The sequence below is a fragment of the Eublepharis macularius genome, chromosome 7, assembly GCF_028583425.1.
Source record: "Eublepharis macularius isolate TG4126 chromosome 7, MPM_Emac_v1.0, whole genome shotgun sequence".
Classification (NCBI taxonomy): Eukaryota; Metazoa; Chordata; class Lepidosauria; order Squamata; family Eublepharidae; genus Eublepharis; species Eublepharis macularius.
In genome coordinates this window covers 130712275-130730073 of record NC_072796.1, presented here as the reverse complement: position 1 = coordinate 130730073, position 17799 = coordinate 130712275, and the positions used below count along the sequence as shown (strand labels likewise).

Here is a 17799-nt window from a genome sequence, read left to right as displayed (position 1 = left end):
CCAAAATAGGAGAGCCCACCACCTCCCGAGGAAGCCTGTTCCACTGAGGGACTGCTCTAACTGTCAGGAAGTTCGTTCTCATGTTTAGCCGAAAACTCTTTTGATTTAATTTCAACCTGTTAGTTCTGGTCTGACCTTCTGGGGCAATGGAAAACAACTCCGCACCATCGTCTATATGACAGCCCTTCAAGTACTTGAAGATGGTTATCACATCACCTCTGATCAGTCGTCTCCTCTACAGGCTAAACGTACTGAGTCAAATACCAAGGTTTGACTCTCAAAAGCTAAATCTTGCTGATCTTTAAGGTGCTACTGGATTCAGGATTGCTGATCTACTTCAGACCAACAAGGCTACTACCCACTTGAAACTGGTGTTACCTAGTGTAATGATTTCAAAGTGTGAACGTGGAACAAACAGTTCATGCTGCAGTTGGAACAAAGACTGAGTTGAGTCTGACCTAATTGGAAACATAATTATCCCACTGCCTTTTCGCTCCAACTGGAGCATTGACCACCACACAAGCTCAATGGGCTGGTTTCCAAGACCCCTTCTGGGGATTCATTGAAGTCTGTGTTTCCTTAAACGGCAGCCAATATATGTACAATATTTTTAAAATTATGGTTGTGATTGGTTTACAAATACAATTGGATGATTGTCCAGACACTGAGTCAGTCCGGCACTGTTGCCAGATGTGCATAACTCCCACAGGGCCATTGACTTTAAAAAATGTGCCCTTTAACGGTCTTCTTCATGAGAAAACTATGTGAAGAATCTGGAAAGAACTCAGAGCTATGCAAAATTCTGGATCATTGAAGTCAATGGATTGGGTCTGCTGGGAAAGGAAATGATGGAGTGGCTCTCTATCTGTCCAAAGCAGCCCAAGAACTCATCTCTGAAAATCAAGAGATTAGGGCCGTTTTCCACTACTTACTTGCTTCCGGAACATCGCGAAACGTAGCTCAAAAACCGCGGAAGATAGTATCTTCTCGCAAGAGTTTTGTGCGATGTCACACACGTTTTGTGCAAAACTCTCGCGAGAAAACGCTATCTTCCATGTTTTTTGCGCTACGTTTTGTGATATTCCAGAAGCAAGTAAGTAGCGTGAGAACGGCCCAGGTAAAATGGCCTCCTTTTCATTTGAGGACTACATCAGCAGGGAAAGCGAATTGTAACTTATTGTCCAGTCGTTGCTGTAGCATTCATCTTTTGGAACATTTTGTTTGTCAGGCCTACACAGTCCTTCAAGGAGCAGCAGGTAGTACATAGTAGCACATACGATTACAGCAAAGCTTTTGACTTTGTGGATCATGAAAAGCTATGGATAGTGTTAAAAGAAATGTGGGTGCCACAACATCTGATTGCTTTGATGAGCAACCTCTACCCTGAACAAAAGGCTACTGTCAGAACAGAATACAGGGAAACAGAATGGTTTCCAATTGGCAAAGGTGTCAGACAAGGATGTATATTATCTCCCTACCTGTTCAGTCTCTATGCAGAGGATATCATAAGGAAAGCTGGATTAGATTCAGAAGAAGGTGGAGTGCAAATTAGTGGAAGGAACGTTAACAATTTAAGATATGCAGATGACACCACGTTGCTGGCAGAAAATAGTGAAGACTTGAAACAACTACTGATGAAGGTTATAAGGAGAAAAGTGCCAAGGCAGGATAACAGCTAAACATCAAGAAGACAAAAGTAATGACTACCGAGGAATTACACAATTTTAAAATTAACATTGAGGAAATTGAAATGGTTCAAGGTTTTCTATTCCTTGGCTCAATCATCAACCAAAAGGGAGACTGCAATGAAGAAATCAGAAGATTGAGACTTGGAAGAGCAGCTGTGAGGGAGCTAGAAAAGATCCTTAAAGATGAGGATGTCTCTCTGGGGACCAAGATCAAGGTAATCCAAAGTACCGTATTCCCCATTACTGTGTATGGACGTGAAAGTTGGACAATGAAGAAAGCTGAAAGGAATAAAACTGATTCATTTGAAATGCGGTGCTGGAGGAGAGTTTTGCTGACACCGTGGATGGCTAAAAAGACAAATAAGAGGGTACTAGATCAAATCAAGCCTGGATTCTCCCTAGAAGCTAAAATGACAAAACGGAGGCTATTGTACTTTGGTCACATCACAAGAAGACAAGATTCTCTGGAAAAGTCAATAATGCTGGGGGAAGTGGAAGGCAGTAGGAAAAGAGGAAGGCCCAAAACGAGATGGCTTGACTCAATAAAAGGAGCCACGTCCTCCGGTTTGCAAGATCTGAACAAGTCTGTTAATGATAGGGCATTTTGGAGGTCTTTCATTCAAAGAGTCACCATAAGTCGGAGGCAACTTGACAGTTCTGCCTCGCTTTGCCTTTCCTTCACTTGGGTGATCCTTTGGTTTGCTCTTTTCTCTGACTTTTCTAAATCCTGGCATTGAAGAGGTCGGCACCTGGCTCCCACTTGCTCTTTGACACCAAGCTTCAGCATCCACCCCTCCTTTGCATTCTCCACGGCCTCAGTTAAAACGGGAATGGGTTTTCCTCAGATCCACCTGCTTGACCCCCCTCCCCCCGGTCTGTACTGTCATAAGCAAGTCATCAGTCTATACCTGATTGGCTGCTGACCCACCACTCCTCTAGAGAGCAAAGTAAGTTGCACACATTACATGGAGGTAGCACTTGTAAAACTCTGACCTCCTCTTCTGCTCCTGCCATAGCATCAGCCTGCCCTTTCCCATAGCCATCTCTTAGCTGGGCAGACATTCTGGCTTTACAGAAGCTGTGGCTCAATGGTAGAGCATCTGCTTGGCATGCAGACGGTCCCAGGTTCAATTCCTGGCATCTCCAACTAAAAGGATCAGGTAGCAGGTGATGCGAAAGACCTCCCCTTGAGACGCTACCAGTTGAATAGACAACACTGAACTTCGTGGACTCCCATCCCATTACTACCCAAGACCAACCAAGCTTAGCTCCTGAGATCTGACGAGATCAGGCTCACCTGGGCTATCCAGGCCAGAGTGCAATATCCCCACATCTTCTAACATTACATTCACTACAAAACGTACGGAATATTCTGGCCTGACTTCACGCTGCTTTATGCACGATTTAACAATGCATCCCATAACAAATTTAATTTCTCCGTATCACCAGTAGCCCTTTGAATTGCTGTAAATTTAATTAAAATATTGATTTCTTTTCCTTTGACTAATCCAAGCTTGTTTCCTAGGTACATCGCTCCGCTTCCACCTTCTAGCAAATGTTAATCTTGCCCCTGTAACTAAAATTAAACACAATAACCAGCAAATTCTCGGGGATTGTTGGTACATAATTCTACAACATTGTTTCTGGGGTGCAGGGGGGGGGGGTTGAGTCTCCAGTGCCTGTCAGCTACACAACCTTCTTTGATATAAGGTGACCAGAACTGCATAAAGTGTTTTAAAAGTGACACGTGGCTTTATGCAAAGGCAGGTTTATTTATATTCCCTTTCTGAATAATCCCCACTTGCTTTTTCACTGTACTGCACATTGAGTTGACACTTCCAACCCTCTTGCAGCATATATGAAATTAACACCTTTTTTCCTGGCCTGTTGAATATCACCATACATTTATTTACACTGAACCTAATTTTCCAGCCTGTTGTCTATTCATGATGGTTAGCGAGATCTTCCACAGAGATTTGCGTGGCTTTGTATCATCTTGAAGCACGTCATGCTATTCACAAAACTAGCCACTTCATGGCTCACCCGTGGATCCAGATCACTCATAAACAAATTAAATAGCACTGGTCCCAGTACAGATTCCCTGGAAGACCCTACTGTTTATTTCTGTCCCTGAAAGAACTGACCATTTGCTTCTATGGTCTGTTTCCTATTATCTTCTGGGTCACTGGTTAAAAACTTTTAGATAGTTCAAAAATTTAATGTCTATTGCATCACCCTCATCCACCTATTTATTGACCCAACTATATCCCAAAGCTAGGACTTCCCTTTGCGGAAGCCCTGCTAACAAGGCTTGTTTTTCCTGTCTGCTTAATAATTCCCTCTTCTTATAATATTCGCCACCAGTTTAACAGCAAGTAGTCTGCAATCTCTTCCTCTCCAGGATCCCTTTTTAAAAAAATCAGAATTGAATAAAGAGGCCTATTTGGAGGGGGGGGGGAGTGCCTCTTTTTGTTAAGAGATCATTAATTTTGTGTTCTTCTGTTTGAACTTCTAAAGAATTCTGGACCTCATAGTTTGTTGCTTTTTCAATTTATTTAGCATTAGAACATCTCATCAGAGCTGGCCTGCCCGTTAGGCACGTCTAGGCAATCTCATAAGATGCCAGAGGTGGGTGGGCATCAAAACCAGTCCTGTTGCTGCCCCACCCTGTGGCAAGCGGAAGCCCAGGATGGAGCCCCCAGCCCCAATGGGCATCTAGGTACAAGCCTGCTCCTCCCACCTCTCCATCCATGGAGAGGGTTGAGAGTGAGTCATCTTCCTCCATCCCTCCCTCCTCCATTGGAGGATGCGGCCATTGGTCAGGCCAGGGCCAGAGCCCTTTTTACCTCCTTATTGGTCCCAGTTAGGAGGCATGGCAAACCACAGTCCCGGCAATGATGTTCCAAGTGAAGGCAGCTTCCATCTAGTTTGAGGGGACGAGGGTAGCAGCTACCCAATGGTGCAGGGGAGGGCAAAATCATTCACCTAAATTCTTGGGCTGGCCCAGCTGCATCTCATCATCTCTCTTTCACTCATCTTTCAACCAGCACCCCTCCCCCCCAAGATGTTAAGTATCTACCATCATCCACAATGGTGACTAGCACAAAAAATTCCTTTAGCTTCCCAGTAGACTTTCTGACTTTCTTTAGCACTCCATGGCCAAATCACCTATCTAGATGGATTCCAGCTTTCGATATATTTTTAAGATTTTTAAAAAGGTAATTTGTTGGAATGTTTTTACTAATACGTTCTTCCAAATTCTTTTTCGCTTGCCTTATCAGAAACTTGTATTTGTTTTGCTGAAGTCTGAGCTCCTTTGTGGGTTTTTTTAATGGTGCAAGAAAGGCTTTATGCCTTTTACGGTATTCTGAACTGGGCTTGCTAACCATGCTGGAATTTTTCTCAGACTTGCTCATACTTTTCCTACTGTATGGGATACTTTCTAGGAGGCCATTTATTATAATAACTAAACAAAATCCAAGCATCCTGGGAAGCTTTGACTTTCTTGATCCTCCCTTTCGGTTTTTCACTGTCTTCATTTTTTGGAGACATTTTCTCTTTTGAAATCAAGTATGACCATGTTGAGCTTTCTGAGCAATTTCCCGCTTTCACATAGAGAGCCAGTTTGGTGTAGTGGTTAAGAGCAGCAGGACTCTAATCCGGAGAGCCAGGTTTGATTCCCCACTCCTCCACTTGAAGCCAGCTGGGTGACCTTGGGCTAGTCACAGTTCTCTGGCGCTCTCTCAGCCCCACCCACTTCACAGGGTGTTTTATTGTGGGGATAATAGTAACAGACTTTGTAAACCGCTCTGAGTGGGCATTAAGCTGTCCTGAAGGGTGGTATATAAATCGAATGTTATTATATGTTCCAAATGAGTCCAACCACACCTATATTAAGTATCTGGTTCTAGGCGTCTTTAAAAAATAGGTCCAGGATCACTTCCCCTCTAGTTTTTTTTCCACATTTCCCCCCCTCATACTGTTTGAAAAAATAAAAATAATTAGATCACTTCCTGTCTAATTTATTTTCACACTAGTTCTTCCCCCTCGTACTTTTAAAAAAAGAAAATATATAATTAGATCAACCCACTTAGCCTCGAGGAGATCAGCCTCCACATTTTCAGTTTTATTCTGATTTGTCAAATTTGTTGTCTATGCAATTTTTGTTTATTTCTCTTGTAATCTGCCTCCGGTCTTTTGGGAGGTGATATAGAAATGTCTTAAATATGTTTTGTGATGTTCCATCTGATATAAGATGCTTCCTTTTACAAGGCAACATAATGCTTTCCCCAAAGCTCACTGCACAATTCCAAAAGAGTCCAGTAGCACCTTTAAGACTAACCAATTTTATTGTAGCATAAGCTTTCGAGAATCACAGTTCTCTTTGTCAGGTGTGTGGAGGGTAAGAAGAAACTGGTTAGATATACATAGGTGGAGAGGGGAGGGGGGAGTAGATGCAATCAGTAGCTTCTGATAATGGGATCAGTTTGCTTCTGATAATGAAATCAGTTACTTCTGATAATGAGATAGCCATTCATAGTCCCTATTCAAACCAAGCCTGACTGAGTCAAATTTACATATGAATTCCAATTCAGCAGCTTCCCCTTGGATTCTGTTTTTGAAAGGCTTCTGTTGAAGTACAGTAAGTCCTTGATGGAATGTCCTCCTGGTAGGCTGAAGTGTTCTCCTACTGGTTTCTGGATGTTACCATTTTTAATGTCCGATTTGTGCACAATTCCAAAAGCACTTTTGACCATATTCTGAGATTTTCAAAGCCGATTCCTCTCCTCTCAGAGGACAGAGCACACCATACATGCTCAGAAGCACTCTATCGGCTCCACTTTCAAGGAAATCTTTGACCAACTGAGAGGGGTAGCATTTTGTTCATGCTCAGAGAAGGCACTCAGCCTGAGGAACAGAATTCTCAAAAAACTTGGTAGCTCCAAGTATCACTAGAGAATTAATTCAGGGAATGAGCAATCTGAGAAACGTCTCAAACTCTTTGCCTCACGGGCCATTTTGCTAAAAAGAAACATTTGTTTATACTTTCTCATGACAATTTTCCAATGTATTCTACATTTTTAGTGTTCGGCTGGTTTCTATATTACAGGTCACTTCTGCAATGTGTGTGTTTTTTTTAATATAACATTTGTACCAAGGAAAGTTTGTGCTCTGCCTTGAAATTTGTTTCAGGCTGTAGTCCCATGGATTGTGTTTCTCATTCCAGTCCTCTCTTTTTGGTTTTTAAAGTTTGAAACTAAAACAGTGTGTGTGTGTGTGTGTGTATAATACATACGTATGTACATACATATGTATGGACGTGCGTGTGTTGTGTGGCTTTGCATTATTTCCTTGTGCTCGGTGGAACTCTAACTGGAAAACAGCTAAATACTTATAAAAACAAACACGTGCCTGTTCTTTTTCCTAATGACATCACACTTCTATTTCCTAGCAAGCATTTTCCTTCTTTTGATCATGATGACTTCAAGATCAGCCAAGTAAGAACAGAAGCTAGCTTGCCGGAAATAAAAAGAACAAAACTGTCGATTCCGGGGAGGGGGCGATGAGTAAGCCTCAAACGACACGTGATGTGAATCACATTTCAGGTTTCTTTTTTTGCCAGATGTATTCTTATTTTAACAAAGCAGCTGACCAGACCGCAATCTCCAATGGGAGACCCACATACGGGGATGGGACACATCTTCTCCCTTCTCTTCTGCCGATAAATTAATAAATAATAATGCTACATCCCCCACTCTTGAGTCCATCTACAAAACCACCTCTCTCAAAATACTTTTGGCCCTGGAGAGGAAAAGAAATAGATCCACATATATTTTCCTGCACAGTGTCGAAAGCAACGGGGGTGGAAGGGTATTTTGGCAGTTAGATAATGCAGGCAGGGTGGCGGCTTTAGGTACAAGAAAATGCCTGGTGAAAAATTACTTGTGGTTAACCTCAGTGAGGGTCCGCCTAACCAAGAGTTCTGTTTCCAGTTGTGGCCAACTCAATGCTTGAGGCAAGTACAAAAGCAGGCTATCGAGATAACTGTCTCCCACCCCCAACAACCATAGAGGTTCGCTGCCTCTGAAAACTTATTACTGACTGACTGAAAGGGTGTTTGTTTTTAATAATAACATCATAATAATAGCATTCGATTTGTATACTGCCCTTCATTATTTTTATTATTATCCTCATAACGAACACTCTGTGAGGTGGGTGGGGCTGAGAGAGCTCTGAGCGCCAAACTACAAGTGATGCCTGACACAGGTTGGACACTTGCCAGCTTCCCTCAAATTTTGATGGGAAATGTAGGCAGCTTGGCGGAATGTTGGACAAGTGACAGTTGAAAAGTCCATTGGACAGCAGTCGGAGAGCCAAGCTGCAAGACCGGGATGCCTACATTTCCCATCAAAACTTGAGGGAAGCTGACAAGTGTCCAACCTGTGCCATTCATCACTTGTAGCTTGGCCCTGAGAGAGCTGTGACTGACCCAAGGTCACCCAGCTGGCTTCAAGAGGAGGAGTGGGGATCAAACCTGGCTCTCCGGATTAGAGTCCCGTCGCTCTTAACCACTACACCAAACTGGCTCTCATACTTTTAATCATACTTGTAATCCATCCTGAGACCCTGCAAAAAAGGCGGACTATAAAAGAAAAATCATCATCATCATGACCTTTTTATCAACACCCTTCCTCAAAGGGTTCTGTTTAGCCATCCTTCAGGAATTTGCCTGCATCTACGATTTAGTTGAATACCAAATATTATTATTTAATTAATTACTATTTAATTATTATATTAAATATTAATATTAATATAAATTAAATATTATTATTTAATTAATATCAACTGGTGCTTGGTAAGGTGTCAACTACAATTTATCACAATTGTGGCTATTATATAACTCATACTCACACTATTTATTACAGCAAAAGCCAGCAGTGTAAAACAATACAGTTCCAAGTAAGCTATTATATAACATTATCATGTAATTGTCATTTCTTTACCGATGTTCTGTTTGTAATTAAACAAAAAAAATATCAATTAAAAAAAGAATGTGCCTGATTCCCTCTTGTAGTTCCTAGTTCTCCCTAAGAATCTTTGGATTTCACACTGGGTAACTGGGGGAAACCAATGGTGCAATTCTCTGCAGAGTGACTCCAGCCTAATTCCATTGAAATCAACAGGCTTAGATCGCAATAACTCTGGACAGGATTGCATGGTACATTAAACTTTTCACTGGGGTGGATTCAGAGTAGGAAGGTCTTGTAGGTGAGTGCTGACACCTTGAGTAGACAGTTCTGCTTTGACTAAGTATGATGTCTTTCTATGTTCATATTCAGGGCTTTTTTTCTGGGAAAAGAGGTGGCGGAACTCAGTGGGTGGCCCTCGGAGAAAATGGTCACATGGCTGGTGGCCCCGCCCCCTGATCTCCAGACAGAGGGGAGTTTAGATTGCCCTCCGCGCTGCTTGGCAGCGTGGAGGGCAATCTGAACTCCCCTCTGTCTGGAGATCAGGGGGCGGGGCCACCAGCCATGTGACCATTTTCAAGAGGTTCCGGAACGCCGTTCCCCCGCGTTCCCCCTAAAAAAAAGCCCTGTTCATATTTATTTGAAACATCCTTGTGTCACCTTTCCAGAGCTCAAGGCAATAAAATATTCATTACAACAGCTAGGATATCCACTTAGAGGAGAGCAAAACCACGGCACACGTTTTACTTCATTGTTCCTTGTATCAAAGGTTCCACTCTAAGTTCATCCACTTCTTGTTTAGAAGGTATCCGGGTGGATCAGACTTGGCGTATGTTAGAATGTTACTTATAGATGAAAATTCACTGTGATGTTTTGCACGGTAGCCTGCAAAATTCATCAGAAATTGGTGGCTTAAGTTTTATTTTATATTTTGTAGAATTTTAATAATTTTACCCATTCATATGCATCTTCTGAATTATTATATGCGAGAATCAATTTTAACTTTATTTGCTGTGGTGGCTGGGAATTTTCCCAAGACTTGTGCTGGTCTATGAAAATAAAATAAATGCATTTATTCACTTAGGAACAGTGTATTCAAACCTGCATTTATAACCACAACATCCACATCATTTGTATATGTGGTGTTTTCTGTCACACCTACAAATGCACAAATGAAGCATGTGCTGGTAATTTATGGTTAACAATGACATCTACTTTTCAGAAACTTCCAAAAGATTTACCAGAATAAGCGTGTCATACATGGTGGAGGGCAGCACATCTAGACATGGTAAAAAATACATCCAGTGTTTTCATGACACGTCTACCATCCTTTGTATCGTAATCTGTATAGAGATGAAGCTAAAGCCATCTTTAAAATGAAATAAGTCATAAAAAACTGAAGGACAAATGCTTAACCACTTATGCAACGCTGAGAGCTGACGTCAACACATCCCACTTCCTTTTGAAACTATTTACGCCTGAAATATTCTCCCAGCACAGAAAACCCAGTGGGGTGTGTCGTTCTTTCTTTACTTTTACATTTCTCCTCAAAACCAAGTTTGCCAATCTGGGCTGAGTTTGGGCCAAATTGGCTCAGATCAGTCCCAAATCGGCCTGGAACAGGCCGCTGTAGAGCACAGGAGCATTCCCACACTGTGCAGCAGCCTGATCCAGGCTAATTTCAGGTCAAATTGGCCCAGATCAGTCCTGAATCGGCCTGGAACAGGCTGCTGCAGATCATAGGAGCGCTCCCACGCCCTGCAGTGGCCTGACCTGGGCTGAATTTAGGGCAAATCAGCACAGATCGGGCCTGAATTGATCTGGAACAGACCACTGCAGAGCGTAGGAATGTTCCTAAGCCGCACAGCGGCCCGATCCGGGCAGAAATTGGGCCAAATCAGCCCAATTTGGGCCCAAATTGACCCGGATTGTGCCCATGGGAGTGCACTGCATTGCCCATAAGCGCACCTCCTGGGAGGTCCGTGCTTCTCCCACCAGCCAGATAAGTGGGGGTGGAGGGTGGGAGCGGGGGACTGGCAACCCTAGTAGGGTTGTCAGGTGCCCCTACCGCCTAGGCGGGAGGTTGGAGATCTGGCACTCACCTTCTTGATGTCTTCACACACATGCTCCCAGACTGCACGATGATGTCACTTCCAGGAAGTGACAGCATTGCACAGGCCTTGTGCCGTCCCTAGGAGTGCTCCCACGTTCTGCAGTGGGCCAGTTTTGGCCCATTTGCGGCCTAAATTGGCTCACTGTGAAGCACAGAATGTCTCCATGGCCCTTCTGGCAACACTCTCGTGCTCCACAGTGGGCCAAATCAGGCCCAAAATTGGCCCAGTATGGAGCACGGGAATGGCCCTGGAGTGCTCCACAGCGGGCTGATTTTGGCCGCAAATGGGCTTGGCCATGTTTCTCTGCAGTAGAACAGCAGGACTCGAGTGCAGTTGGTCTTAGAGACAAACAAGATTTTCAGCGTGTAAGCTTTCAAGAGTCAAAGCTCCCTTCTTCAGATAAGTCAAAGGCTTTGCTTAGTGCATCCAACAATAGGCCACAGTAGTGGCCCAGCAGGAAATTTCCCTGTCATTTAAATGGCTGCTCCACCCCTGCACCTACAGATGGCATGCATGTGTGAAAGACCAAGCAGTGTATTGACTCATAGCAAAGGAAGAAGACTGATGGCTGAAGACTGATGGTGGCATTTCAATGTCCCTATGCATGTGTGAATTCAGCCTCTGTACACAAGACAGCATTGGCTCAAAGGCCGTCAATCAAACGATGCTTCTCTTCCATCCCTGCCCTTCATTTTACTGAGGCAGTGGGGTACAGTGGGTAGAATCCCAGACTAAGACTCAGGATTTCAACTTCCAAGTTCCTCTTCTATCAAGAAGCTGATTCTGGGCCAGTCATCGTGTTCAGCCTGATCTATCCCACAGGGCTGTTGTAAGGATAAAAAGGGGGAGAGCTATGCCTATCTCCCTGAACTTGATGGAGGAAGGCTCGGGTCAAAGTGCACAAACAGTTTGGCAAACTCCTTGGAACAAGGTCCTGTTTTTTGTGCTTATGTAATAAAAAAATGTAAAGTGGCACATTGGGTGTCACTTTTAAAATTGTTGTTGTCGCTGTCGCTGTTGTTGTTGTTGTTAATCCTCATTCACAATACCATAGCAATTGGCTATATGGTGCAGTAGCTCTCAACATGGCTCTCTGACATGGGGATGTCCTGCTATGACTTCTTGTTCTCTTCTTCACCCCGTTAGAAATATCCCCACAAAAAGTTCAGCTTCATGATTTGTCCCGCTTAAGTGAAGCAACCCTGGATTCTGCCCAGAAGCGCTTTTGAATTTACCTCAATGCTGAGCAGCCTTGCTTTGTTACACAACAGCAGCCCAAAGTCATGAATGAGTGTTCGGGAAAATACTGAAATGGCTGCATCGGTATTTTGCAGCACATACCATAGCCACAGTCTTTTGTACTTCCTCATAAAGCTGTGATCGTTCTGTCCCTTCCTACGCAACAATGCCCTACCTCCTTTCGCCAGCAGCATGAAAAAGACATTTTTGAACAGAAAAGGATCCTTTGATTACATTATAGATGAGGTTGAGATCGGTCAAAACTGAGTACCAGAGAAATCTCTGTGGAATTAAAGATATAGTCAGTAAGTGAGAACTCTATTCTGGTTCTCTCTTACGGAATTGTCAGCTTTCGAGTCATGGGATCATGTTAAATCAAAGCCTAGAATGTATTTATTAAGAGCCAGAGCATTAGACCATTCTGAGAACGTTGCTACCATCCTATTCCCTCTCTGCCCAACCAATTGGAGAAGACAGAATCGGGAAGACTGCTAAGAGCATCTCCAATTGGAGAACCTCACAAAAAGATCACAGACAATTTTGGGGGTGATAAAGCAGGAAAAACTTCTTGAAATGAACATGGAGGCTTTGTAGCCCCAAAAGTCTCAATAATGTGACATGAAGTAGGATGCATTTCTCCATACCAAGGGAAAAATAGGGGCAATGGTCTACAAGGACCTCAAAATAGGGAGTGTTCCAAGTAAACTGGAACAGCTGGCATATGGCAGAACACCTTGTTGCATTTTAATGAAAGCTCGCAGACTCACCATGGGCTGGGTTGGCACCGAGGGCCAGGCTGCAGTGCAGGCGGGGTCATTGAGGGTGGGGGGATTGGGGCCAGGCTGCAGAGCAGGCGGGGTCATTGATGGAAGAGGAGGAGCGGAAGGTCTTCCCCCAAGCAACAGCGTGGTCAGTGCCATTCCAGCCTCCCCATCAGCAGGAGCAACATACTTTCCCACCCACCTGCCACTTTCCCAGGGCTGCCAGTGGGCATGTCACAACTTTAAGGGATCAGTGGTTTTGAAGCATTGGGCTAGATCCTGAGGGATGATTGGGGCATCCCGGCAGCTCACCCCTGCAGATGGGGAGGCAAGGGCCGACCAGCATGGCTGGCGGCAGAATAACACTTGCTGTCCGCGGGCCAGCATGGGGCTGAAGTGTCATGCATCAGACAGCAAAAGGACCTTCTGATGTCGACGAGGATCCATTGCCCATATGCCTGGCCAATGCTCCATCTACCTGTAATCAAAAAAGTTGTGGCCATTCCAACCAAAAGATGTGTCTGTGTATCATTTGCCGGAACCCAGACTGAGCATAGCACATAAGTGACAATTATTTCCCCCTCAAGACCTGAATGAGTGATTAGAGTGTAGACTTGCCATTTTGCCAACCATGATAGATAAACTCCCTGCCCACAGCCCCAATCCCCCTACGCTCAAGAAAGTGAGGAGTGGAAAAAAATACAGCATCAATAGTGATACTCCAAAGTTTGTTCAGATCTCTATGGTCCTTATCATAGAGATGTGGAAACTCCTAGAGTGTCACCCAGAAGTGACATCACATTATCCACCAACCCCACCGTCCCCAGGCACTGTCCTCAGAATCTACTGGCATTTAATGAGGCAGTGCTGGCAAACTTGTTACAAAGTCAGACCAGGAGAAAACCTGTGTTTAAATCCCTGTTCTGCCACAAGAGCATTGGAGCAATCACACACCCTCGGCCTATCTGACATCACAGGGTTGTTGTCACGATAGCATGGGGAAGGAAGAACCATGTATGCGGCTCTGAGCTTCCTGGAGAAAAGTGGAAAGAGCTGTCAAGTCATAGCTGACTTATGGCAACCCCCTGCTGGGGTTTTCAAGGCAAGCAACTAACCGAGGTGGTTTGCCATTGCCTGCCTCTGCATAGCAACCTTGGTCGTCTCCCATCCAATTACTAACCCAGGCCGACCCTGCTTAGCTTCTGAGATCTGACGAGATTGGGCTTGCCTAGGCAATGCAGGACACACATCCCCGTAATGAAAATGTTTTTGTTCATTGAGGGTGTTGGTGATTAGTTAGCATTTCTGTGTCATTTCTCTGCTGCCAAAAATCATTCGTCATCGTCACCCAGGAGAAAAATGTCAACAAAGAGTCCAAACAAGATATCTTAAAACCACTATGAGAAAAAGAAAATGCCCTCAAAACTATCAGCCAGCAACATGAATAGCCTCCCTGAAACAGCCAAGTTTAAACAGATGCTAAATAAGCCAAGAAGGAAGTGGCAGGAATGCCTCCAGGAGAAGCAGATTCCAAAGAACGGACACCTCCATGTTCTTCACTGATATGATGCATCAATAGCCTCTCTTCTATTTTAAATACATTTACTGTATTATTACATAATGGACACTTTGTTATTGCACATTAGACTGGATTTTTTTTCTTGCCTGGATAGCAGGAACACTATCTACTTAATGTATCCAATCCTGGCAAGACTGGTATGATTCTTGTACAGAGGCGGGCACAAACCGAAATACGAACCGAAGTTCGTCACAAACCGGACCGGTTCGTGGGAGCTCATTTCTCACAAACTGTGATGAATTTTAGCCCAGTTCATTTGGTTCGTATTTCGGTTCGTCATTGCAGACAGTCTGGTGCTGATCAGTCAGTTTCTTAGACAACTGGGGGGATGGGTTCTCTGCAGACCTTCTGCTGACCCGAAAGTGATGTTTTCGTGAAGCGAATGAACTGGTTCACGAACTGGGGCAAGTTCATAGTTCGTGGTTCGTGAAATGCGATGAACCACGAACCGCACGGTTCAGAATAGAGATGGGTTCATGCCCATCTCTATTCTTGTATTTTTTTCCCAAATGAGCCAGATTTTTTAAAAATCCTCCTTTAATGTAGCTCTTTGGGGAAACTGCAGGCAGATTGTCCGTAAGGATGCTCAACCCACAAACAATATGGAGAGACCAGGCAGAAGTAAGCCACACATTCCCTCCCTTTTTAACTTTTTTTTTTTTGCTTCTTCCAGCTGAGACAAGGTATTGGTTTTACAACACAGTTCAGCAGGGGAAGAGGCTAAAGGAGGTATTGCCAGGCCACTGTGGTGTGTGAATCAATCTCCATTGCCTCTATGCTTCAGGGCAGAAGTGATGAAAGGAAGGAGAGAAAGTGAGGGGGCAATGCAACAGCAAACACTGCAGGGAAAGGGGGAAATGGACACTTGTAGATACAGCAGTCACAGGGGCACATTTTGGAGAGCCAGTGTGGTGTAGTGGTTAGAGTGCCAGACTGCTTGGGAGAGCCAAGTTCGAATCCCTGCTCTGCCATGAAGTTTTCCAGGTGTCCTTGGGCCTACTTCACGGGATTGTTGTGAGGTGTAAATAGAAGAGAGAAGAACGACGTGAGCTGCTTTGGGTTCCCATGAGGGAGAAAGATGGGTTAAAAATAAAGTAAAATTTTAAAAAATGTTTTTTATCCATGGATCCATGGGGATCCACCCTTACTTTGAGTACTTCTCATTCTATTCTCTTTCTATTCATTGTCCTTAACTTGTGTAACCCAGTTTTATTATGTTGTGGGTCTAGGAATGCCAGGTCCCTTTACTCTCTGGGCAGAAGGGGCGAGAGCTGGCACTTGCCTTTTTTCCTGGCCTTGCGCATGCGCTTTGCACACGTGCTCCTGGCCTGCACAATGACGTCACTTCCAGTGATGTCATTGCGCACTTTGCAGCAGGCTGAATTGGGCCACTGCGGAAAGTGGGAGTGCTGCCGGGGCAGTGTGACGGGCAGTGGAGTGCTCCTGTGCTTTGCAGCGGCCAGATTCAACCTGAATACAGCACAATTCGGGCTGAAATTGGCCTACTGCAGTGTGCAGGAGCGCGCCATGCCGCCCATGAGCATGCCCCGGGAGGCATGTTCCCCCGCCTTTTCTCCCACTCGCCAGGTAAGTGGGGGCGGGGGGCGGAGAGTGGAGGATCCCCTGCCCCCAGTGGGGGACCGGCAACCCTATGTGGGTAGTATACTATTTTTGTACTCTGTAATTCGCCTTGAATCTCTATGAAATGATGGACGAGAAATGAAGTAAATAAAAAAAGACAGAAATACACACATCAAAGTCATTTGGCTTGCAAATCTTTTCTGGATCTCCGGGTGGCTTAACCAGCTCATAGCAAAGAGACCTGTGTGGGGCCTGAACTGACTCCTTTGCTTGCCTGAACAGCAGACAGGCATGTCAGACTAGGTCAGATCCTCTCCGCAGGCCATTTCTTATCTTCGTTTCCCTGAAACTGCAGTGCAAACCGCTGTCTAGAATGATGCCCCAAACAAACTGTTTTTGTTAACAAAAGCAGTTGGAGGAGGCTGAAACTTTAAGAGTATATAAACACCAGATCTTTCTTTGCATTCCAAATCCTCTGTCCGCCTCTGCTGCTTTCCTCCTACCAAAATTCCATGTATCTATTGAGTCTTACCAATATACATATGGTATCCCACGGGGGAGAGTGAAAAGTGGGATTTTGAGCTGAGAAATAGTAGGCAGTGAGACAGTCACCACCCTGCTTTTCTGCTCAACAATTCCTTTTTTAAAAAAAGTCAAGAAAATCACAACTGGGGCTCCCTTACATGCTTGCACGTGGGTAACACGCTTGCTTCTTGCTTCATGCAAGCATACCTCTTGGACTCTTAAACCAAGATCTCTGTGTGAGCAGAGACTAGTCAAGTGATCTCTTGCCCGAATCTCTACCTCACAGGGTCATTGCAAGGAGGAAATTGCCAGGATCAGGTCAGATGCTACCAGGAATAGAAACAGGAACCTTTGGGTTAATATTAAAAGATCTCTGGAGAGAAACGTGGTCCCAGTCCCTGAATGGGTCCCACTCCCTGAATGTGTCCATTTAGCAAGGCTAAGATTTTTTCACATCAAGTTGCAGCCTTGACTCTTGTAAATGTGAGAAGAAGTTCTGCTGCCTTTCAGCTAAGGTTGCCAACCTCCCACAATTACAATTCATCTCCAGCCAACATAAGGTTGCCAGCTCCTGGTTGGAAATTCCTGGAGATTTGGGAGGTGGAACCTGAAGAGGGCAGGGGTTTGGGGAGGGGTATAATGCCATAGAGTCCACCTTCCAAAACAGCCATATTCTCCAGAGGTGTCAACAACACAAAGCAAAGCCGGTGTAGAGAAACAACTCAAAACAATTTTTGCAAATGCATACAAAAGTTTTTACTAGTTATATTAGCTAAATAGCTAAAGTGCACAGACAAATGTAGAGAATAGATATCAAAGTAAACCTATATATACGCTCAGATACAATATAGTGGTGTAATATAGTCCTCTGAGCGTATATATATTGTATCTGAGCGTATATATAGGTTTACTTTGATATCTATTCTCTACATTTGTCTGTGCACTTTAGCTATTTAGCTAATATAACTAGTAAAAACTTTTGTATGCGTTTGTAAAAATTGTTTTGAGTTGTTTCTCTACACCGGCTTTGCTTTGTGTTGTTGACAGTTCTGTATCCGGTGTGCCATTTTGGTTGTTTTGTATATTCTCCAGAGGAACTGATCTCTGTCACCTGGAGATCAGTTATAATACTGGGAGATCTCCAGCCACCACCTGGAGACTGACTAGCCTGGTAGATATAAAGATGTCTGGGGGAAATGGCAGCTTTGGAAGGTGGCCTCTATGGCACCCCAACCCTGTTGACTTCCCCTCCTCAAACTCCATCCTTCCCAGGGAGCACCCCCCAAATCTCCAGGAATTTCCCAAGCCGGAGTTGGTAACCCTATTACGTGCTCCAGGCAGCCT

General features: G+C 44.3%; 1 protein-coding gene and 1 non-coding gene across 2 annotated transcripts in view; one reads left to right on the top strand and one right to left on the bottom strand.

Moving 5' to 3' along the window:
* The window catches only part of TG (thyroglobulin), a 224437-nt gene that overhangs the window by 54169 nt on the left and 152469 nt on the right, over nt 1-17799 (bottom strand). The gene's annotated exons all lie outside the window — the stretch shown is intronic.
* Nucleotides 2766-2834, top strand: TRNAA-GGC (transfer RNA alanine (anticodon GGC)). The gene has a single exon. It is a non-coding gene; the product is annotated as a tRNA-Ala (tRNA).